A 9,608-nucleotide genomic window follows, 5' to 3' on the forward strand; every position below is an offset into this window, starting at 1 on the left:
ACCATCTTGGGTTCCAGAGTTCCAGGGCACGCCGGGCGACGACTATGAGCGAGCGTCGTGGAATCAAACAAAATACTTTGAGACCTACATCGACGATGAAGTCTATGAAAGAATGACTCTTGCCATGAACACCAAACACGTAGCAGACACAGGGAGGAGCCTCGATACTTCTACTGATGAATTTAAAATGTTTTTGGAATGTCAATCATCATGTCAGAACTCAGACACCCAGAGATCGGAATAGATTAGATGAAAAGTACGCGAGTGCCCATAATAGTAAGTAACTTGACGAGAGACAGGTGCTTTCGGCTTCGATCACGACTGAAAGTAGTGCATGACCTTTTAATAACCTTTAAGCGCAAAGAGGACGATCGGCTATGGAGGATCAGGCGAGTAACTAAAAGGGCGCTGAAAGGATGTCACAATTTTCTGCGAGAGGAGTGTCGCAGTGTTGATGAGCAGACGATTTCGTTTACTGTGAAGGCGCAGTTATCCCAAGAAAGACTAATCCAGTAAGACTTAAGAATTTTGTCTTGACAGCTCCAGGTTGAATTGTTACGGATTTTGAAATGTATCAGGGAAAAAACCCTGTTGTTCGAAGGCTGTTTGGGAATAGCTGAATCCGCAGTCATGAAGCTTTTCAAGAGCCTTAGTACATAAGCAAAGCTGTCCTTTGACGGCTATTTCATTTCATCGCCTCTGCTAGATACAATTGTGGACAAAGTAATTAGAGCCACAGCACCTATTATGAATATTCGCCTGCCGAAAAGTGTCAAGTTTTCCTCAGGGCCACAGCTCAAGGATGCAGGGCGTGGTGTGATCTAGATGTGCGCCCGCAGTGACGATAAACCAATTTCAGTGCGGTGGTACGACCGCAAAGCAGTTACGTTTATGTCGTCACATGGAAAACAGTGACTAGGCAAATGCTGCAGGTGGTCTGCCAAAGAAAATATCCCGGGCCATCTCCACGAACGTGAAGCCTGCGGAGAAGCGTAGCATGCAGTGTTTAAAGTAGTGTTGGCACCTTGGCGTTTTTGCCAATGAAAATGAAACCACTGGGAGCAGAGGATTGCAGCTTTGCTAGAAAAGGTTCTTGTCTTTGAAGCACAAATCTCTCTAGTACGAGGCGTGAACGAGTGTCCCTGTGTTTTTTTAGTACGCGTTACCAAGCACTCCAGCGCGAGGAGCAAGCGAATGTCCCAGTGTTTTTATAGCGGAGCTTTCTACCTCTACCAGCCAACTGTTCCTTTTCTGTGTGCGGGACAGGAATCTCCTGACGCGGGACCGCCGCTAGGGGGCGATGGAGCTGCTCGCACTCCCCATGTTTCCGTAGGGTTTGTTTCGAACTAGTGGCCGTTTCATTTGCCAATGACACTTGTTCTCTATTCGTTCGGGCAGTGAACGTATTTCCGCACATGTTGGGACCAAGCTCTAGACCCTGCAACGATCGTACGGTGAAGTATTGCCTTCTTTTGGTGACCGCCCAAGGAGCCGCCTCACTAAGTCAGCGCCGATGACGAGTAGCTCCCCGGCATGGAGAAACAGCTGGCTGCTAATGCTGGTGGCGCACCTGGTGCCGCGGCTGCCATCACCTTTTCCCCGGAGCACCGCGCGGCCGCCCTTTCCACCCAACAGATCGGTACCACGGTGAAGTTGGTCACCGTAGTTGAAGGTGAAGCGATCTCTCCCCCCGAACGTGCGGTCTCGACGGGATGACTTCCCTACTACCGCTGAGACTTCGGCCCCGCCCAGGAAAGCCAGTGTACCACCCTTCCGGCTACCAGTGCACCACCCCAAAGTAAAGCATCCTCATCGCCGTCCGCAATGCCTTTCCTCTTAATTCACGCTTCCGTGACTCCGCAACCTCAACGAAGTTTGCCGAAGTATATACCGGCCCCTCTTCCCAAGAACGATATAAAAATCGTCATCCGCCATCGATATTGGCTCAACGTCGACAACTATACGGGGACTACCCTGTTCAATGCGCTACGCCCGACTGCCCGAGGAGACGCGGGGAGGCCATTTCAGCTTGAACCAGGTGCAGAAACTTCTTGTTCTAAGCCCCGGACACTGACAGAGCGGAGAAGTACGCTCGCATCACTTCCATCGCATTGGAAGGCGCGGTGTTCTCCGCTCGTGGATACATGGCTTGGCCAGGAAACATGGTGAAGGGAGTAGTTCACAGGATCCCACCTGATCACTCCGCCGCAGACATCCACGATGTAGTGGTGAAGCCCTGCAACACCACCGCTATGCACGCTCGTAGCATGGGTCAGATAAACGCGGTGCTCGTCTCTTTTTCGGGCAACCGGGTACCACACTACATCGACTATTAGGGCACCATCACTCGGTGCTACATCCACAAGCGAAAGCACGAAATTTGTTCGGCCTGTGGCAAGCTGGGTCATCGAGCCGAAGTATGCCCTACCCTGACAAAGCCAAGTGCGTCGCCTGCAGCCTGGAAAACCGCATGGAAGAGCACAAGGGCATCATCAAGTGCGCACTCTGTGGCCCAGCTCATCCAATTGAACATGCAGACTGCCAGCAGAAGTACCGCACCCCTTCTTCAAGGGCTTTCGCTGCCTGCCTGCCAGCCTGCCAGCCTGCCTGCCTACCCCGCCCTGCCCTGTCCGGCCTGCCTGACTGCATATTTTTTGTTTAATTGTAGAGTTTAATGCGCCGACGCAACGCAGGAAATCAGGGGTGCCGTACTGGATTGGTTCCGATTAATTTTGACCACCTGGGGATCTTTAGTGCGCCGAAATCTCGTACACATGGGCGTTTTCACTTTTAGCCTCGCCCAGGACACCCATCCATCCATCTGTTCGTCCGTCCATCCGTCTGTCTGTCCGTCCGTCGACCCATCCATCCATCCATCCATCCATCCATCCATACATCCATCCATCCATCCATCCATCCATCCATCCATCCATCCATCCATCCATCCATCCATCCATCCATCCAGCCATACCTCCGTCCATCCATCCGTCCGTCCGCCCGTCCGTCTGTCTGTCGGTCTGACTGTCTGTGTCTGTCTGTCTGCCCATCCATCCATCCATCCATCCATCCATCCATCCATCCATCCATGCATCCATCCATCCATCCATCCAACCATCCGTCTGTCCGTCCGTCCGCCGTCCATCCGCCCGTCTGCCCGTCCGCAAGTCCATCCATCCATCCATCCATCCATCCATCCATCCATCCATCCATCCATCCATCCATCCGTCCGTCTGTCTGTCGGTCTGTCTGTCTGTCTGACCATTTATCCATCCATTAATTCATCCATCCATCCATCTATCTTTACCAGCGCGAAATTCGGCTGTTGAGCATGTTTTTTCTACATTAACATAGCTTGTCCTTTCTGGAGAGAGGATGCGAGAGTAAGCAGTTAAAGGCCAACTGCAACGAAATTATCGGCTCGTTAAATGCACTATTTTCCGGTAGTATAACCTTAAAAGTTGCTACCTGCAAAATTTGGAGGCCCAAATGTGCTTCGCTGCATCGTAAATGAAGGTCAAAAACGCTCTTTTCAAACCGAAACTGAAAAAAAGGGCGGCCATTACGGACGGCCGGAAGTGACGTTACATTCAGGAATCGACTGGGCGTAGCCGGCGGATTTTCCCACATCTGCCTGTGAGAAGACGGCGCGCGTTCGATGTGTTTCGGGCCGTCTGTTGCTTCAGATATTTAAAACATCCGCGAAAAGGGGCTGGGAAGTTCATGCAACCATTATTACTTCGTTGTGAGCTGCTGAGACACGCCTATAGTCGCCCGGTAAAACGAAAACACAGGCATCGCGAGACGTCGTGGCGAAGCTGGGTGTACAAAAGGCAGTATTGAGCGCTAGATGGGCGCCGGCACGGCTAATATGCCCTGTGCCGATCGAACCATCCTGTCTTGGTGAGAAAAAAAAAAGCTACCGTGGGAGGAAAGTATCGAAACATGCCAGCTAGGGTGTAAGAATTCGGTTTCAGCGCATGTTGGGAATGTTCCAATCCAGAATTTTATTATTTTTGTTCACACGGTCAGTTTTGTTTCTGTTAGCAGGGTGCCCTCGCCAAATCTTTAGATAATGATGCCAGGCAGCGACGAAAGCACTGCAGTCACTGCAATGTCTTCACTCGTGAAGCAGTGACTTTCCCCGAGGCACAGTGCTGCGAAATATGTGGCCCCGTTTTTCATGTTTTTTTTTTCTAACTGGCGAAAGAAATGTTGCCCACAGCGGCTAGTACTTATTGTTTTTTGACGAAGTTGCTTGAACTGAATAGATTCCGTGTAGTGCGCCGCGTGCTGAACTCGTCCGCGCCCCGACCGGCGCGATAACAGTGACAACAGCGTATCACTTCGCGTCGGCGCAGAGCTCTTCGATGGCGTTGGCGTACTCGCGCTCTTCGAAAAGTCGACCGGCCGATCGTGCAGTGGGCCGCACAGCTAGCTGCCGTACTCGTTCACGGCCCGCCCGGCCGCGACAACAGCGTATGGTCTCGCGCCGGCCGTTCTGCTCGTAGAGACGCCCGGCCGTTCTGCTCGGAGAGACGCCCGGCCGCGAGCTTGCAGTGCGCCGCACAGCTGCCGTAGTCGTTCGCGCGCCGCCGCACCGACCAGCCGCGCCAACAGTGCATCGCCTCACGTAGGCCGTACACGCCTTTGGCGTGCTCGTCGAGTCGACCGAGAGCCTGCTGCCGCCGTCGCGACCATGAAATCGGCCGTTGTGCTACTGCCGTATTCGCTCCAGACCGGCCCCGGCACTTTTCGAATTTGGTCTTTATGTATCGGGAACCCAGACTTCCTTCAGCTTCTCGCATTACAGAAACGCGTGAAAGCAATTATTCATGCAAGAGGCGCGAATTACGCTGCTCACTGCGTGAGGCCGCACGTAAAAGTGCTATGAGGAGAAGCGACGGCCGCACGGGAGTCCTGACTGGCACGTCACATCCGAAGTCCGCCGCAGTGGCGACAAGTTGCGGCGACACTCCGCTAGGTGCTGCGTCGGCTGAAGTGGCGTGTTTTCGAACGGTTTTAATTAAAAAAAACTGCGCGTTTGTGGAGTTTAAAATTAGGCCACAAGGGACTTTAGAGGTGCATACCACACATTGAAGCAGAATTTAGGGCAGGTAAATTTTCGTTGCAGTTGGCCTTTAAGGTCACTGGGACATGCAGCTGCATTGGTGCAGGTTATTCAGGCATGTTCAGGGTATTGTAAAGCCACTCGTATTAGAGATGTTTTTGATTGGGAAATCACAGTGGGAAACCCCACTGAAATGCCAACATTGCCGCTATGGGTATCGTGTTAAATAAGTAAATAAATAAATAAATAAATAAATAAATAAATAAATAAATAAACCAATCTATAGCAATGTTTGCGGGTTGGTGGCTTCCCGGTCTTTTCATTGTAAAGGAGACGTGATCTCACTTTGGCGGCCTACGTAGTACTTGCCTGCGCTCAAATTTAGTAACGCTGCACGATTTGTCTGTCGCGTAGGCTTAGGCACGGATAATTGGTGCAGTTTAAGGTGTTGGAGTACATCGCTTGTGTGCTCTGATTATGGTACATTTTCCAAAGAGTATTTCGGGCCTGGATTTCTGTGACGAGGCCGAGCGTGTGCGCCGACCGCATTCGCCGAAAAAGAATGAAATTTAGGATTGTTGTATAAATGCTGCAAACAGAAAGGCAATATATCCCGACAAGTGTTTGTTGCCCTTTGTCTGAATCTGAAAGTGTGTATACGTTCATTAAAAAGTTCTCTGATTGCCTTGAGGCATTTAAAATATGGCCATAAAAAGTGGTATTTCAAGAAAAAAAACTGGCAGTCTCAAGAGCACACGCGACACCGCTTCTGTGTAGCCCGCGCAAAAGAACCACGCATACTTCTTGGTGAGCTGACTGGTGAAATGGCATGGCGGTTTCGCTACCCGTGCTACATAAAAAAAACTGTGGTTGATTTCTTTGTCGTAGGTAATAGGAATCAGTAATAGGAATCAGTAATTTGTAATCAGTAATTTGTAATAGGAATCAGTAAAACCCGAAAGTGAAATTTTCAGCAAATCTGCAGCGGAGTGTGATTTGCGGGTCGGTGGCTGTCTTGTGGGTGTGCTTGGCGAGCGACGCCCTGCTGGCGGGTCGCTTCGGCAATGGTGTACTGGCGTTATTTCCGTGACCGATATGACTTCAACGAAATGTTGGCGTATTATGGCATGTAATACTTTCGCTTAAAAATATAAAACGTGAAAACGAACAACCCTAAGTATAACATACTCTTTGGTAGTAAAAGTTGCTTCTCCGCAAGAAGATCCTTAGTGCATGGGTGCACCCTTTACAGTCCAGTTGCTTCGTTGTACAGGCGTCACTTTCGTGACGGATAAGACGTCAGCAAAATCTTCGTCTTGCAAGGAATAAAACATTCTCTGTTAAAAATACCACCGAGACAGACGACTTAATTATGTAATTATGTAGCTTCGCTCTGAGAAGGAAATTAGGAACTTTGCTGCAACCGCAAGACGCGGTTGCGCTGTCTCGAGTAGGCGCTTCCACGTGCCACGCGCCACTTCACCCGTGGATTTAAAAAGAACACAAAGTAATCGAACACCCGTGACACATTCTGAATCACCCGCTAAGCCAGACGGAAATGTGCCGAAGAACACCGCCATACTTTTGCCCTTGTTCAGCCGAGCTCCAGACAACTCACCGTACTGATTGAACAGCTGCATCAGCCCTTGATAGCTGTCCACGTCCAAGAAGAAAAAGGATACATTGTCCGTATACGCAGACACCTTGACTTGGCCTATGCCTGGCAGCGTGAAGCCGCAGATGGCGGTGTTTGCATCAATATGACGGAGCAGTGGGTCGAGACATATGACAAAGAGCAGAGGCGACAAGGAGCAGCCCTGCCTTATCCCACGGGCGACAGAGAATGGAGTACTTAATAGCCCGTTGACAAGGAGTCTAACGCTCACGTTCGAGTGCATCAGCTCAAGCATTGTAACAAAGTCTTGCAAAAAGCCGTATTGGAGCAAAACGCCCGCTAAGTATTGATATTCCACTCCGTAGAAGGCTTTAATTGATCTTGGGAGATGAAGCTTTTTGAGGTGCCAATCTTCGTCGCAAAGCTGAAAAATTCCGGCGCGAATACCAGGGACGAGAAAATCGTGCGCCCGCGCATGCTGCGCGTTTGCGCTTGGCTGATAATATCAAGTAAAACGGCACTGGTGCGTCTAGCCAAAATGGATGCTACTATCTTAGTCATTGTTGAGGAGTGTGATCGGTCGATAAGCCTGGGGCGGCGAAGGATCTTCGTCTGGCTTTGCAATCAAGGTTATGTGACCCTCATAGATGGATTGCAACCTTACTCCGTGGAGAAGAAAGGCGTTCACCATGGCGAGGAGCACCACCTGAATGGCCGGGAAAAACCTATAGTAAAACCCAGCAGGAATCCCATCAGGCCGTGGTGCTGACGCACCATTCAATATTTTTACACACTCGCAGAGATCGTCAGCATCCACCGGAGGACTCAGCGAATCAACAAGGTGATCTGGCATACACGCAGCACCCCAAAAAACGCGCTAAGTGTTCTCGGTCGAGAAAAGGGTAGCGAAATGTCCCACAAAGATCTCGGCTATATTTTCAGCCCTCGTACTAACCGACCGTCAGCGAGTGTAGCCTCTGGAACAGTAGCTAGCCCACCCTCGTCAAGCGAACCAGCTCTAACACGCCTGAGTACGGAGGGGTCCGAGACGGGCCTGCCCAAAGTTTGTGCATGGTTGTGCTGCTTGTGATAAATGTCGTAACAGTTACTCGTAGCGTGCGCTTAGCAAGTTAACATAGTCTCACATCGCGAAGGTTATGGTGCCCCCTATTTTTACGAAGCGAAGGCTCCTAAACGTGTCGTTAAGCGCGGCCGTAATTCGCGCCTTGCGCGCACGACCTTCCTTAACTAAACGTACGCGCCAGTGGTCCTTCAACCCATCCCAAGGGAGAGAAATAAACTCGCAAGGAGCAGTCAACAAAGCATTAAGTGCTGCCGAACAGTCCCTATCTGTTAGCAGACGCTCGACGATACGCCACATCTGGTGCCGGGGCGTACAGTTGCCAAGATAAGTGTCGCTAACACAGACCGGTGTTCGGAGAGGCGACGAACTCCAGCCGGGGAGGAGAGGTCGTCACAGCATTCCACGTAGCAGCTCATCTCGGGTGGAGAGAGAGAGAGAGAGTAAACTTTATTTAATTTGCAAGCTGTGTAGCTTAGTCGTCGGCCGTTAGCCCTTGGGCTCTGGCAGCGTCCTCAGCCAGCTGGACGGCCCAGAGTTTATCTTCCGGGCTGGAGCTGAGCAGCACGGTCTCCCACTGCTCACTGTTAGTGATTGTGCGGCCATTTGTAATCGCCTGAGGACACTGCCATAGCATGTGCGCCATGTCCGCTCGTTCCTGACATCTATGATACTGGGGGGAATAGCGCCCTGGGTAGGAATAGCTATACACTAGGGGATTTGTGTACGAGTGGGTATGTAGCAATCGCCAGACCACCGAATGCCGTTTACTGAGGGATGGGTGCGCGGGTGGGAAGCGGGCCCGGCCTAAACGGTAATGACCGATGATATCACTGTACCATAACAGCCTGTCCCTGCCTGACATTGGGACGAGTTCCGCATCGGAAGGGTCGTCCGCTCGGTAGGTAAAGCCTCGAGCGGCTTCGTGCGCAGACTCGTTCCCTGCAAGGCCGGAGTGGGCAGGGGTCCAAATTAAGTTTATCTTGCCTCTCCGGTTTTCGAGGTGGAGACCAGAAATGAGTATTGCGAACGCCTCCCTTGATATGTGTCCTCGTGAGAAATTTAGAATTGCTGATTTGGAGTCGCTGATGATTGTATTGATTTTTGTGGAGGCAATAAAACGTATCTAGCCGGCTGCCAGATTGTCCCCTTACCCAAATAGCGACAAACCTGTCGCCGCCAAGCTGACCCCACGCGTCGGAAAGATGTAATTTACTGATCAGGTCCTTCAACTCCCGGTCACCGCTGTAGGGCCGACCTTGCCCACGTCCGCGCCCTTCACGCTGAGGGTCGGTACAAAAATGAAAATCGCCCACCAAAAATTTTGGTATCGGTTGGGGCGTGAACGCGTCGAGGGATGCGAAAAAAGAGGACAAGTGAGAGTGCTGCGCAGGTGTGTGCACAACAGCTCGTACGCGACGAGCAGGTAAGAAAAAATGGACTGCAAGCACCCGCCCTCCGATGCCATAGGTAGAATGAGCCTTGCGGCGCAAGCTCTCGCCCAGAAATACGACGCCGGCGCCCGATGCCATTCTGTCTGACAGGGTGAAAATGGCTTGCACAGAACAGCGTTCGCCAAACAAAAGAACGTCGCGTGGAGTACAAAAATTGCACTCCTGCAAAACGAGAAGGTCAACGTTTTGCGCCGCAGCGTAGTGCATCACCTCCCTGTGTTTTTCCAGATCTCCAAAGCCCTGGACATTCAAAGTAAGAAAACGCACGAGCATAAGGTGATAACAGCATGAACCACATTAACCCTCACATCTTCAAAACTCACTATTGTCGGACAGCACTTCAACTTCGACGTACAGTTTCTTGTCGTCGGTATCATCGGTGTCCGCTCA

This window comes from Haemaphysalis longicornis, unplaced genomic scaffold, assembly GCF_048455015.1.
Source record: "Haemaphysalis longicornis isolate Haplotype H1 unplaced genomic scaffold, Haemaphysalis longicornis Haplotype H1 scaffold_5, whole genome shotgun sequence".
NCBI lineage: Eukaryota > Metazoa > Arthropoda > Arachnida > Ixodida > Ixodidae > Haemaphysalis > Haemaphysalis longicornis.